At 36.8% G+C, this 16,425-nt stretch overlaps 1 protein-coding gene across 10 annotated transcripts in view; it reads right to left on the reverse strand.

Annotated features, from left to right (window-relative positions):
- The window catches only part of IQSEC1 (IQ motif and Sec7 domain ArfGEF 1), a 440,052-nt gene that overhangs the window by 160,353 nt on the left and 263,274 nt on the right, over positions 1-16,425 (reverse strand). The window lies entirely within an intron of this gene.

Below are 16,425 nucleotides of genomic sequence, written 5' to 3' on the forward strand. Positions count from 1 at the left end.
CGGGTCTCAATGCCATCACTACTTTGCATGTGCGCAGGAGTTTCTTTTACAGCATGTGTGGTGCTCTCTGCATTCCTGGCACACTCAGTGTGCCAGGAATGCAGAGCATGCTGCACATGCTCTGATGATGTCATTGGCTGGAGCCCATGTGAATATCTCCTAAACAGTGCATATTTAGGAGATAATCACTTTAGCTACAGGTAGGACTTCTTATAAGCTTACCTCTAAGTAAAAGTTTACAGTTAGACATTAACACACCTTAAAATACTTTTAATCTTTTTAATTAGCACACCAAGAGTTTAAATGGCTCCTTTTAAATATTGTTATAATTCAATGTTAATTGAAAAAAAAACTGTCTAGGATAAAGACAACAGAACTGTTGCAGGTAAATATACAGGCAAGTCAAGGAGACTTTATATACAGTGTACAAACACCTTCAATAACCCTGTAAAATATGGCCAAATGTGAGGCTGCTCTAACAGAAGCCCTTGGACCATCTCATTGTGCCGATTCATGCCCTCTCTTCCATATTTCCAGCACATTTTTTGGCCATCATAGTGAGATATTCCCACCCAACTTTGTGTGTTCTAGAGCAGGGGTCTCCATACTATGGCCCTGCAGCTGTTGAAGTACTACAAGTCCCATCATGCCTCTGCCTCTGGGAGTCTTGCCTGTGGCTGTCCGAGTCTTGCAAGGCCTCTTGGGACTTGCAGTTCCTCAACAACTGGAGGGCCATAGTTTGGAGACCCCTTTTCTAGAGTGCCCTTGTTGCATTCTCAATAACATACAAAAAAAACCAATAGGTAGAGTGGGACCCCCTCATGATTTTCAAAGCAGGATTGTAAACCCAGGAACCCCAAGAGTTCTCACCAAAATAGCTGTTTGGGTGGACTGCCCGTTTAAATACGAAAGTTATTCCTTTAATATTTTCTAATCAGTGTTTAAATTGCCATAAAAAATCCTTTATAAATGTATGTTACTTTAAAGTACTAAATCTTTTCATCATAATAATCAGTATAAAGCAGGTTTCAAGCTAACATTTTTAGAAGGGATTTTCTTGACTTGAAATTAGGTAGACATTGATAAAGGTCAAGGTCATGTGGTCGTATTTCGCTTTACACAGGACCTTGTGTTTGTAGTGATGGAAACATTAAACAGAAGACTAGAGAAGAACTGTAGCTTTTGATTTTTTTTCCCTGTGAATTGTCTCAGATTTATGCCTTTCCTCCTAGCTGAATTCTCATTTCAGAGCTAAAATGCCTGGGGGACTAACACAGACTGATAATGAAAACTTCACGGAAAATACTTAATTCTTTGTCACTCCAAAGCTAAAGAATATATCATTTTTCTTTGAGAAAACATTACAAGAACTGTTCATTTTTACTGTGCAGTCACTGTGCCACTTCTGTATTACTGCCATATATTTTGGAGAAATGGGACAACTATTGGGCTAACTTAACAACAGGGAAAGAAAAAGGAGTGAGGCGTAACCTCTGAGCTTTTATCAGCTTAGATTGCAGATCTAGCTTAGTTGAAATATGCTTACTTTGGGTTAAAGAAACAGGATGCACAGTCCACCACAACAATGGCTATAATTTTTATTCTGGTATTTATCGTCTGCATCCAGTTCACTAACCTCCCACAACCATTATATTCATTTTCTGCATGTGTCTGTAAAAATGCAGACTAGTGTGTTCCCTGATTTTGGCACTGTCCTTCTTTCTAATTATACTGCAAACCAACCCATAAGCAATGTTTCATAAGAAGATGTTGCACAGCACAAAATAATGTGAAAAGAGGCTGTAGCCTTGCCCAGAAACAAAGTGAGAAATTTGATAAACTTGGCTGCAGTTGATTTTTATAAAACTCAAGCTTTGGAAACTGTCTTAGCCTGAGTAAATAAACTCAGATGCGATGAAAAGTGTGGGGTAGTATTCACTTCAAACATCCAATCATGTTCTGGAAAACGAAAATATATAGAAAGAGCTTTACATGTGACTGACTCCTGGCACACATTCTCTTAGGAAAACCGAGTGCTCCCTAATGCTAGTTTCTGATATCTGTACTGGACCCTGTGGTCCAGAACAAATTGCAAGTGAAGCTTTCACTCTGCATCATGCAGTTTCACCACAGCTGAAAAAAGAATTAAGGAGCAATTCCAGGTACAAGTGAAAAACGTTAGTGAGCCACTAATGCTATTCCTTAGTCACTGCAGCTGTGCCAAAATGAGATTCAAGTTTGGTTTACAGAGTTTTCTGTATTCCACTGCAGTGAGTATGTGGATAGCATCTCCCAGGGTCATTGTAATGTGTAACCTCCTAATAAAGATCTTGCAGTGGGTGTGTTCGGGACTATCTCTGCTGTTTCACAAACAGGGGTTCCAGGATCCCCAGAAATCCAGCAAAAAGGAAAGGGCTGACTAGTGCATCTGGATGAAAAACTGAAGTATTTAGCAGGTGTGCTGTTTCTCTGTGTTCATCTCAAGGCTTAATTTTTAGCCTTCACTGAATTGCACCTTAAACATCCTGCTCTCCAGTGTAAATAATCTATTTAAAAAGCCTGACACAGAACACTTTTTTTCCCCAAAGAGGAAACGGAACAAGCAGACACTACACACACACAAACTTAACAGAGCCTATGACATGCACTGTCCAAAAATAAATGGATATCTGGAGATCTCAAGGATTTTTATTTTAGATTACACAGTATATTGCTAGCAGTCCCAATAATCTATTAAGGCACTCCCTAGTGTCCCCATTCTTTGATTTCCCCTGATGCTGTCATACTTACTCGCTGCTTCTTCAGTATGTAATGAGGATGGGTGCAATAATGGCTGAACACCCCTTCCCTATCACTAACAGTCAAAGGAGAACTCATAGTTACAGTGTTTACACATGCACACCTCTCCCTGTACATATAGCCATGCTCTGTTCTGCTTTAAGAGACTTGCAGTATATAGGTATATGAAATGTCATTTCTTATCTTCACTTAGCTATGTTACCACACAAGGATACCACACAAACACACAAGGATACATGCATATATTGTGCTGCAATTGAACTTCACATTTAGAGTGGTTATATTATTATATAAACATGCTAAAAACCTGTTTGCAATGCTCCTGCTTAGGAGAGACATATACAGTGTATTTTACTGACAGACCTGGGGCCTGTGCCAATGGGTCTTGGGTCTCTAATGCAGTATTTCTCAACCTTTTTCAGCTGTTGCAGCCTTTAAAAGTATGCAAAATCCTGAGGCACCCCAGTCTAAAATGTTACATATCAATTAGGAAACCTAAACCTGGGGTGATGCGACTTGATACAATGAACTTCACATCACGTTCCTGAACCCCCCCCTAGACTTGTAAAGCATATTTATTTGGAGAGCAGATACCGCTATTCATTGGGCATGGCAGAATTTACTCACTGCAACTACATTTTATACGCAATTTATTTTTTGCAGACTGTGGTGTGGGCCTTGTGCTATCATAAAATGTTTTCTTCTTAACATTTTAGGGAACATTGTGTAATTGGTGAAAGAACTAGTCATGTGACTTTAACAGGTCATATGACTGGGCTCTCAGTCCAGCTTTGTTTTACAAAATCAAATGAAGCATTAAACACAATTGTAGAGCACATTGTTGTGTTTAATAAATATGCATTTTGTTTTTAGGAGATATTTTGGCCATAGTAAGGCCATACTACTGCTGAATATATGGGCCCCTTGTTTGCCACAAATATCTTGAGGTGGCCAGAAAAAAAACCCATTTTTTTGCATTTTTCCATCTATACCAACCCAAAAGCTGACCACAGATGAATTGAACTTTGTCCAGTTCAGCAGAGACCAGATTAATTTTGATCGGCATGTGGCCAACCCTGTTCGACAGAAATCGATCTTTAGATGGATTCTATCAAATGAATAAGTTGCAAAATCTTTGGATCAGCAGCTGCAACCGCTAATCAGTGTTATCATGAAAGTCCCCAATTATTCACTGCAGGTGAATCTTTCTTTCTACCCCTGTTTTAACTTACAGTTATAGATTAGCATGCAGTGAATGATAGGTGAATGTAAAATTCAATGCTTTATAAATATGCTATCAAATATAATAAAATGATGTACATAGCTGTAAGCACATTGCCAACATGGTTCAGCATTATATAGAATCTTTTGCCTGGGTTAAACATCAGATAGATTGATATTGAACAGAGATAGCCACCTATATTCACCTAACAGGCAGTAATGGAAAGTCCACCCACCACGTATGTAATACCAGATTTATATGAAGAGGCGTAATCATCAACTTATGAGCTATCAAATTCTATCAGGGGAAATCAATAAAGCAGTAACGTCACTTTTCTAGCTGTATAGCCCCCTTAATATGACCTGCTCCTAATTCATGAAAACCAGTTTTGGTACAATAACCAACACCTGTGCCAGACAGTTTTTACTACTGCTGCTTTTATAATCTATCACTATGGCTGCAACAGATTCTAAAACAATTCTAAATGATTCTAAAACAATTACCACCAGTTTGCAGTTAAGCCAACTGGTGGTAATTAAGACCAGCTCAAAGCTGGTGTAGAGGGGGAGGGGGTGTTGTTCATTACTTTATTAATATGTTGTATATGTGTAAAGTTTTTACGTTCACTTTATTGGCTGCTAGGACGAAGACCGCCCACATCCTAGCAACCAATGTTGTCAAGTTTAACTGACAGTGGGACTAGTTCCCCATCAGGTTCATCTTGCCTGTGATTGACAGTGCACGGCAGTAGGCAGATTCCAAAACTTCTTGGCCATATGCCTTCAGTGTGATGGGTGCAGAGGCCTAGGAGGATGTGTACTGAGGAAGGAATCGAGTGTGAACACTTTAACCCCAGCATGGCCACTGACAGACTCATGTTCCTGTCTCTGACAGGGGACAAGAATTGGGTGCAAGGACTGTCAGTTTCAGTGCTGAGCCCCAACAAAATTTTTAATTTTGAATTCCCCAGTATGTTAATTGCAAATTCTTGCTTCCGCAAATCCTCCAGTTGCCACATTGGCAGGCAATAGGGACATTACATACAGCAGAATGCTGTTCCACAGCAAAAGAATAAGGTATGTCATGCTCTTAGTATAGCAGCCAATCAGATTATTTTATTTCCCATATCATACTGGATCAAATAGTGTAAGCAAAACACATTTACTTTTACCAGCATTATATAGAAGAGTGTCTGTTTTTCAGCTTGCATGTGACATAGTACATGCTGTGTTTGGATCATATTTTAATTCATCACCAAGGTTATAAAAGGATTTGAGAAATTTCAAGCAACACATAGAAATAAATGATTAACTAAACTGTGAATTGATGATTTCAAGTGGCAAACACAATTAGAGCAATGGACCCCAGAATTAGTGCCCCCCACAGTCATGAGAAAGTACTGCTGCTATCAGTTCCAGCTTCTTTCCTGTGAACCTCCATTTGCTGGCGCTAGGCCCGCTGTGAATATCTGATCATCTGCGTTCTTGGGGCACTGAGCTGTGAAATGAAGTTGACTGAGGAGCACTGCACTTTAGTTTGCTATTTCTCAACATATCACTTTATTGTACCCAGGATATTTTGCTCAGTGTTGGAAGGAATTCATTTCTACTGTAATCTGTTAAAGTGTGGACATAAAATTTATTGCTCAAACATAAAACCGGTCTGCAAAGCTGAAAATAAAAATGCACATATTTGTACTAAAGCTCAGTGAAAAAAAATTGTTACGCCATGGAGAGTGACCTTTTTCAGTCTCACAAGCCAAATCTGTGATTATAAAGCATAACAAGAAGAATGGTGTTTCCATCTCGTAATGACTGCACGCGTCAAAACTCTTGAATCCTACCACAACCGGGGCATATTACACTTCAGAAATATGTTTATAATAGTTATTTCATGTAAACCTGAAGGAAACATGGAGGTACTACTGCATTGTCTTTCTAAAAATTCTAGTCATTTGGTTGTCATGATTGCAGTACTCTGAGTCAATGACACAGGGCATGCAAAAAATGAAGTACTGAAGCCAAGACCAGCATAACTAGGCAAGATTCACAGAGCGAAAAGACAGTACTGGGTCCTATTTCTGTCAGTACAAAAGCACATTTGCAGTTATATTTTTTTTCTCAAACATTTTTGTATTACGTCTTTCTAGACAGCTGTGGGTAACTCCAGCAGCAGAGGAATGAACGTGGTCAATAAGAGAAGCCATAGAACTCTCTGTAGATCACAAAGCATACCTTTTCTTTTTTTGCAGGTTCTTGGTAGACTGGACAAGCCAACAGTACCTCTTCCTATATAACACTGTGTGTTGTTTCCAGATCAGCATCATGGTCTCTGACAAGAGCAACCATACATTCATGTGGTCTTTATGATGCATAAGCTTTTGTAGGTCTGAAATCGCCATATCAATTCTGCCCCCAAACATGGATGGATAGAAGGATGTCATGCCATTCGCCAGATCACATACAATACAATAAATAGGTATATGGCAGAAGAAAGGGGATCCATAATGTACTATTAAAATTGCCACTTTTTATTGAGGCTAAACCAAATGCATCCACGGAAGATGTGTAAGCACTAGTAACAGAGAAGCCACCAACCAGAAAATTCACTATAGTTGGCCGTTGCGCACTGCTATCAGCACATCCTAGTTCCACCCTCACAGATGACATCATCCAAGTCCCTGATTGCATTATATGTGATGAAACAAACAGAAAGGAGCTAGGAAATGCTGATGTCATCGCACAACGGCCGACTATAGTAGTTTTTTGGCTGGTTGATTCTCTGTTACTAGTGGTACTGTATATACACATGTTCTGTGAATGCATTTGATTTATCTTCTTAATAAAAAGTGGCAATTTTAATACTACACTATGGAATCTCCTATCCTCAACCTTTTACCAATTTTATGTGATCTGGTCAAGTGTCATCCATCCATGTTTGGGGGCAGAATTGATATGCTGATTTCAGATCTACTTGACTATTTGTGTATGAATGGGCACACTGATTCTGGCTAGAGGCTTTACTGATCACTGTGGGTACTGCTCCAGGCTGCAGATGATCCTTATTGACAACATTTTTTCACACAGAGTGAGTTGCGTTTTACATATTAGTTGCAGTGTCACCCAACAGTGTGTGGTGTGTGATCACAATTGTCTGTTTACATGTGAGTGAGCATTTTTTTTTATTACACAGGAGCTATGTAAGATATTGGGTTTTTTTTTACATATTCATTTCTTTGAGCACATATGGTAGCTTTTAGTGCTGAAATATACATCTGAAAATCCATGGAGATCATTTAATTAACCTTGAATACTTTTTGACCATTCATAATTAGAGGGTCAAAAAATTCTGGTAAGCAGTGAAGTGTGTTATCCTTAACACATCCAGTAAATGCTATAATTTACATGGGCTTATGTTATGGACTTGTTATTTAACATTCTATCTGTACCTGCATTACACCTAAATTGTATTTCTACTCCCGCCCCCTTTTCCCTGCCACCTTGAACTATGCAGTCCCTGCATCCTTCCTTTCTCCATTCCATATTAGTCAGGAATGGGAAGCAATGGAAGGAGGGATGCAGGGTTAGAAAGTTGGACGACTGTGCAATGCTCACAGGCAGGCCCTGCTAGCCCCCCACTGACCTGATGGGGTCCTGGGCTACTTACAGGAAAGCTATCTATACCCCCCTATCAGTGACCCTGTATACTACCATACCATGTATAAATATCATAACTTTGTCAGAGGCTAGAAAGCATACAGTTATGTCTTGGATGCTGAACAGGTTCCCAAAAGGAATAACCACATCCTGTGTCATGATAGGGAACTAAAATTTACAGGCTAAAAATATCCAGCCTGCAGGTATCTGAAGGTGCTACGGGTACCCTAGAGAAACTAATTTTCTGTTCTGTTCCTTTATATAGTGGTCTTTTCTGATTTATCAGTTCACACTGACCTAGCACCTAATGACAGTAAGAAAAAGAATTTCCATTCTAGCACACATGGTTATATAATTAAGTCTCACACACAATAAAGAGTTCATTCACTTTGACATGAAAACACAGCAGTCTGACAGTAGGGCTAAGGCTTATCTGGAGCTGCCAGAAAGAAAGACTCCAAAATGTCTGCAAAATTGGTACAGGAACAGAAGCCAATGAAATATTGGCTGTGGGTTATTTCTCCATTCTTACCATCCATAAAAACCTTCAGCTGCTGGGAATTAAAAAAATCTAACGAGCTGGAAATAAAGCTCAAAGTGAAAGCTAATTCTGGAATAGCACAGAACAGAATAGAATAGTAACATTCCTCAAAGACTCCTACAGTTCTTCCAACAGCTGACCCCTGGAATGTGAGCAATCATCCTAAATAAAGTACCAGACTAAAAGCAACAGATCCATCAACTGGAGCCTGAAGACCAGACTGGCTGCTGGGAGTATGTACAAGTCCTAATACTGCATCACTGGATTAGAAAATATTCTAATATATTTTCTTCCTCTATGATTAAGGCTCTGCTTGAAATGCTGTCAAGTGGAAAATACTTTTTTTTTTTTTACATTGATGACAATTTATCTCAGTGATATTCCTACAGATTTTTCTAGTCTCATTTTGGAGCTGTGAGGCTCCAATTAACTCACAGCAGAAACTGATGAAGTGTGGTAAAGATAAGTACAAAATCTTATTTATATGCAGAATTACGCCTTGTGGTACAGGAAAGGGATGGATCTTTTATGTATAGTGAACCAGTGCTTTGCCCAGGCCCCCCTGCATATAAAGTCATTGTACAGCTATTCTACAATCCTGCATGATTCATGTGTTTTGGATAAATGCTAAATGACTGTTTATCTCAGATCTGTCCATATGCTTGTGTTGCATACGTGTTGGGCTAGGCTGCCTGTGATGTCAGATTGGGTGACTAATCTTTACAGTGTATAGAATCCTAAATTATTTTCTGTACAACACGAAATACTCCCAATCTCTGTATGTTTTAATGCTTCACTTTCACACAGCCCCTTACCAGACACTAAGAATAAGAAAAATTAATAATAGCGCCTATGGTCAAAATTATATAACTTACTAATAGTGTACCAGCTGCAAAAAATCACCATATATAAAGTGTACCAATAAATAAATAATTTGCGCTAGTAAATGTGTATAAATATATAAATATATATAAAGAAATCATCAAATCATAAGTCCAGAAAAAAATATATATATGCCAATACCACAAAAAAAAACAAAAAAAAAACATTTAAGTGCAAAAAACTTTTGTGCAAAAAAAGTGTCTAAATATGAAAAATTTCACCAAAAAACCTTGATAATATAATGGCATATCATCCATAAATATATCTTCAGAAACGGAAACTCTGCAACACACCGATCCTCATCGATCGAAATAACAGGATGAAAAACTTTGTAGTTAATCGAAAATCCACTTCTCCAATAGATAAAGGACCACCTTCAAACGTATCCATGGGGGGAAATGCCAAGCACTCGAGAGAAACAGAAAGACTTCATGGTGCAATATTATAAAAACCAATTCCTTTATTAGGTACTCATTGCACTTACTCAAGAGGTGTCCCAGCCGACACCAGCATCAACAGCATAACAGCAATCACATAAACGAGCCTGGCTACTCAGCACATGCGCAGTAGCTGGCAGCCAAAAACTTAATGACGTCACATCAATCAAGCTCCGCCCTACGCGTTTCGTCATCGACGTCCTCACGGAGCGGATAGATGTGAGACATCTCAACCTCCTTAAATATTCACTCACAGGAAACGAACAGCTGACATCAATGGGGAATCAAGCAAAGCAAGCCGCCCCACAGATGACAGGAGTCCACAAAGGATATACAATGTATCCAATATATTTGCCATCACAAGCAAAAAAACTTTAAAACAAGAGAACAAAAATAAAATAAAAAGAAATTTAAATAAAACACTAATGGTAAATAAATTAAATAAATAAATACATTAACGGGCCAGTACCCTCTAAGACTGTGTTTCAAAAAGGGAACTTAAAGGGCCAGTAACACTTTAAACACAAATAAAGGGGAACTCTAGTAATAATACAAAAATAATGCAGAAATTGTACAAAAAGCATACAATCTCCCATATATCATCTTTAAACAGTTGCCTATATAAAAATATACTTAAAATAACATAAAAATTAAAAATTAAAAATTTGTGAGAAAACAATTCAAATCTATATCGACATTTAACCCAAATGGTTGCAAGGAATTTAGTTCATAAATCCAAAACGTCTCTTTTTTGGAAATCTCATTAACCAAATCCGAGCCCCTCCAATGGGGTTTTACCATCTCGATCCCATAAAAGGTAAGTAAGCTCGGATCACAATTATGTACCAATTTGAAATGTTTGGATACACTATGTTTATCAAATCCTTTTACTATGTTTCTTATATGTTCGCCTATTCTTGTTTTTAAACATCTCCCAGTTCTCCCAATATATCTCAAATGACATGGACATTCTAAAACATAAATCACATGTGTAGAATTGCATGTAATCAGGGATTTAATATCATATTCTTTTTTGGAAAATGAAGAGCAGAATGACTTTCTTTTTTTATTATTACCAACTTTTACAGTCCTACAAACTTTACACTTCCTACAAGGAAAAAAACCATTTAAATTTGGAAACAGATCGAACTTTTTTGGGGGTTCGATGACATTGCGAGCCAGTTTCATCCTAAGAGACTTATTTTTCTTATAAATGAATTTAGGAGTTTTAGATAAGAATTTATTTAGTATATCATCTTTTAACAAAATGGGCCAATATTTTTTAAAAATTCGTTCAATATTTTTGTATTGCATATTATAGTTAGTAATAAAGGGTACATTATTTTCAAATCCCAAATGAGCCTTTCTATTTCCAAGAAACGTCTCCCTATCTTTAATACTGATCGAATTTCTCTCTTTAATCAAAAAGGTCTTATCATACCCTTTCTCTATAAATCTTTCAATTAACACCTCAGATTGATCGAAAAAATCTTTGTTAGCGCTACAATTTCTTTTTAATCTGGTAAACTGACTTTTTGGAGTGCTATATAACCAATTTGGATGATGTCCACTAGAAATAGGTATATAGCTGTTTTTGTCCACTTCCTTGAAGTAAGTTTTGGTACAAATTTGGCCATTATCTTTATATAGGACCAGATCCAAAAATTAATTTGCTCAAAATCACTAATAACAGTGAATCTCAATCCATAGCGGTTCATATTAATATATTCCATAAAGGAATCGAGCTTTTCTCTGGATCCATCCCATACCATTATAATGTCATCAATATACCTCTTGTATAGCGCCATCTCTGGCCATTTATTGAAAATACTTTCTTCCTCCCATTTATCCATTACCAGATTTGCCACACTGGGAGCATACTTAGCTCCCATGGCAACACCCTTACATTGCTGAAAAAAAGTGTTATTGTACCAAAAGAAATTGTTATTCATCGCAAATTCAAGTAATTCAACAACAAATTTCCTCTGCGATCTTTTCAGGAGTGATTTATGTTTAAGGGCCCATTTTACCGCATTAATTCCATCATTTTGATCGATGTTAGTATATAAAGATTCTACATCTATAGTAACCAACATACAATTATCAACATTATGTAATTCTTTAAGAATGTTAATAAGATGTCCACCATCTCTCAGAAAAGCCCTATTTGTCATAACAATGTTTTTCAGAAAAGTATCAACATATTCACCAACTCTTGCAAATAAAGAATTTATCCCACCCACAATGGGTCTCCCCGGTGGGTTCTCCTTATTTTTGTGTATTTTTGGTAAATAGTATATAGTAGGTATTTTCGGATGTTTAATCAATAAATATTTTGCTTCTTTTTCAGTTAATACCCCCAACTCTTTTCCTTTGTTAATAATACACTTAAGTAGTAATTTAAGTTTCTTAGTGTGATTTTTTTGCAAAATTTTATATGTATCTTCAGATTGTAATAATCTCTTCATTTCTTTTTCATAGTCATTCTTATTTAAAACAACAATACTTCCCCCTTTATCAGCACTTCTAATTACTATATTCTTTCTCTTTTCAAGATCCTCAATACCCAATTTTATATCTGGTGGAATACAGTACGAATTTTTAACATTAATACTCTTAATCTCATTTTCTACCATATTTTTAAATACCTGCAGAAAAGCATTACCAGAAATCTTAGGGTTAAATGTAGAAGCATTTTTTAAACCACTATTTTGAAAACCATGAGAAGATGAAGTAGGATTGTTTCCTTGAGATTTATTCAATTCAAAAAATATTTTAATATTAAGTTTTCTCACAAATTTTTGCAAATCAATAAAAACATCGAATTTATTTAAATTCGTCCTAGGTATATATTTCAAACCAAGGTCCAAAACTTTAATTTCTCTTTCAGAAAAAGTAACATCACTCAAGTTATAAATTCCTGCCCCTATTATTCTCTTTTTCTCTTTTTGTCTCCTTCCTCCTCTTTTGCCTCTGTATTTCTTGTTTGTTTTTTGCACTTAAAAGTTTTTTTATTTTTTTGTGGTATTGGCATATATATATTTTTTTCTGGACTTATGATTTGATGATTTCTTTATATATATTTATATATTTATACACATTTACTAGCGCAAATTATTTATTTATTCCTTACCAGACACTGCAGCTCACATTGGGAGGGTTTAAGTAACAGCCAAGTGCTGTCAATGCAGAAGGCATGGGTGGGACTAGGTGTGCCCAAGTGCTGATGACGCTGCAAGCTTGAGATTCAGCAGTGACAATACCGATAGCCATGCCTGCTGCAACATCTCATTCCAGGGTAATACAGGCAAGGACAGCCTACAGGGTAACAACACTGCTCAGAAATCAAAAGCAGTAAAACAGCATTGCGACCCCAACACAGGAAGCTACATGAGGTGGGCTTCACCTACTTGGCAGGATCAATAGTTCTTTCTAAACCTTTGTATGAGAACTAAAGGAAAACTGTAAAATGCACATGCTCTTAAATATATTATTTAAACGCACAGTACATATATATTTTATTAGGAGGCCATAGTTCTACTCTAAGACAACACTGCAAAGAATTATTTGCATCACAGGGCTATTTTTATATTTAAAAAAAAGTGCAATGCAGATTGTGCAGAAGTGGTCTTGCAAAACTTCTAAGCAGTTGTTATGGGCAATAGAATAAATGTATTTATTGTTAAAAAAATAAAAATAAAAATATATATATATATATATATATATATATATATATAAACACACACATACATACATACACACACAGTTGGTATAGAAAAGAATCACTCCCCTCCAAAATAATCACATTTTGTTGCTTTGCAGCCTGCAATGAAGACAGACACAGTTTTTTTCATCCAGCTGTATTTACTCAATGCAACCTATAACACCCAAGTAAAAGATATAACACTAACATGTCAGGAAAAAATAAAATAAATTAAAAACAGAATCACTGAATTGGAAAAGGGATCAACCCTTTACAAAAATCAAACTCAATCAGGTGTGGCTAATCACTTTCTCAAATGGCACCGAAAGCCATTAGATGTTCAACTGTGATCAGTGATGGTTATTTTGATTAGCTCAGCATGAAAAGAGCTTTCTTGGAGCACTTCAGCCCTAGTAGTGCAACTGATGCAAACAATCAACTATGGGTGGCAAGGCATTGTCAAAAGATCTTCGGGATAAAGTTGTGGACAAGCACAAGTCAGGAGATGGATACAAAAAAATGCAAAGGCTTTATCAATGCCTAGAAGCACAGTGAAGTGTATTATGAAGATGTGGAAGGTATTTAGTACAACACAGACCCTCCCTGGATCAGGACGTCACTCCAAACTGATTGCAAAAGTCAGGAGAAAACTGATCAGAGAGGCTACCAAAAGCCTTACAGCAACTCTGAAACAGTTGTAGGTATTTTTGACAGAGTGGTCATTGTGTGCATGTGACAACAATATCACAAATTCTCCAAAAATGTGGCTTGTATGGGAGGGCAGCAAGAAAACAAAAACATTCCTCAAGAAAGGCCATATGCAGCCACAACTGAACTTTGCCAAAACTTGAAGATTCTGAGGCCACATGGAAAAAGGTGTTATGGTCAGTTGAGACTAAAATTTAATTATCTTGCCTCAACACTAAACGATATGTCTGGCAGACATATGTCTGGCAGACACAACACCAAAGTAAACTACAGTAAAATTACAAAGTAAATTACACTACAGTAAAGAATGGATAGAAGGAAAATGGATGGGGCAAAATACTGTCAAATTCTTGAGGAAAATCTGCTGCACTCTGCCAGAAAGTTGTCAATGGGAAGAAGGTTTACCTTCCAACTTGACAATGAACCAAAGCACACAGCAAAAATGACCAGAGTGGTTGAGAGAGAAAAAGGTGAATGCTCTTGCATGGCCTAGTCAGAGCCCAGACTTAAACCCCATTGAAAACCTGTGGAATGACTTGAAGACTGCAGTCCACAAATGATCACCATTAAATTTAACTGAACTTGAACAGTTCTGCAAAGAAGAGTGGGCAAATACTGCAAAGTCTAGATGTGCAAAGTCAGTAGAGACATATCCCAACAGAAAAAAGGTTGTAATTACAGCAAAAGGTGGTTCAACAAAAGTCTGACACAAGGGGATGATCCTTTTTCCAACTCAGTGATTCTGTTTTTTAATTTGTTTAATTTTTTTCTGGCATGTTGGTGTTATATCTTTCACTTGAATGTTATAAGTTGAACTGAGTAAATACAGCTAGATAAAACAAAAATTATATCTGTCATTTGAAGCTGCAAAGCAACAAAATGTGATTATTTTAAATGGGGGTGATTCTTTTCTATACCCACTGTATATACACACAAACACACTGTATATATACAGTAGAGCAAAGCTGAAGGAGATTTAATTGCACATAGATCATTCAGCATCCAGAAATAACAGAGCTAAGGTCATGGTCATCTATGGAAACCATGCCCTGGTTATTCAACCTTAAAGTAAAAATGTTTTGTATTTGTGTCAGATGAGGATGAATCATTGGGATGATTTGCATAGAAAAACATAGGATGCTTTGTGACCTGGGCCTGGCAACTGGATAGAAATGCTCTAGATGGATGTCCCATATGCAAATTTCAGTCTCTAGATACAAATCATGACACTAGGCTTACAGCCACATCTTCTGTTCACTGAGCTTGGCAGGTTCATAAAGATCATACTCAGAAAGAGCTGCTTATGGATGATTATACACTGATGACATTAATCAAGACTGTTAAATGGGCTTCTTAAAATTTCTCCCAATGTAATTAAATTATATTGATGAAACAATCCATTTCACAAAAAAAATATATTTAAAGAAAAAAAAAAATATAACCTGAATTACCACAGGGTACATATTCATTTTCAACATCATTGTTAACAAAAATATTGCAATATTTAGAAGTGCAATAGGGATATATCGTCTTTGGTCTGTAGACAAACATTTGACATCAGCTGATTAATGTCGTAAAACAATGTAAATTTAAAATACCAATGTAACAAGGTTTGTATTTAAGACCATGCATCATTTGGCTAAATCTAAAATTAAAAAGCAAAAGGCGTAAGAATAGCCAGGGCAGATCATGTAAAACAGCACAAAAATATGAATGTGTATACAGTCAGGTAGTAGCTGATAAGCTCAGGACATACTTCCATATCAAGAATTATGTAACATTTCATTGACAAAGGTTGAATGCAGTGTCCAGGGTACTCCAGGCATTTACATCAATGACTTGGAGCCACTGGAACAATTAGAGCAAGACAACCCCAATGTTCCTTGAAACTGCTCAGGAGCCGGAGGCTGCTTGTGATCCATGTGAGCACAGCTTAAGAGCACCAGTTTTGTTTTTTTTAATTGTAGCCAAAATCAAATTTATTTCCAAGCAGATTTCTCTGGTCCGGCTATAATGACCTTAAAATATACGCACACTGATAAAAAAAACCCAAAACAAAACACTTTTCTTGAGGATCAGAAAATTTGCCAACCAAAGATTATAAACTCAGCATGTGTGTAGACCTTTTGTACTCTCACATTGTACCTTTTGTACTTTTCATCAGAAGCTTTGATGCTTCAAGAAAACCATTACATAATTAATATATATTGAGCCTATTACCTTATGTGGGTAACACATTACATCTAAAATCCACTACATAATTTTAAATACACCTAAAGGACAATTATACCTACAGTTTTCTTTTTCTATGTTTGAATTAGCTACCCCCATAGCCTTCCTCCCATAAACAGCAGCTTCTCACTGCACATGTCCGTGAGAGGTCCATTCATTCCTATGGTAATCTCATGCTCATGGTGGCCAATAGGGGCTAAAAAAAAGACCAGGCAGACATATGTACAGTGGGGCAAAAAAGTATT

The sequence above is a fragment of the Staurois parvus genome, unplaced genomic scaffold (genome assembly GCF_062004578.1).
Source record: "Staurois parvus isolate SC_StPar_1 unplaced genomic scaffold, SC_StPar_1.0 ptg000209l, whole genome shotgun sequence".
NCBI classification, from domain to species: domain Eukaryota; kingdom Metazoa; phylum Chordata; class Amphibia; order Anura; family Ranidae; genus Staurois; species Staurois parvus.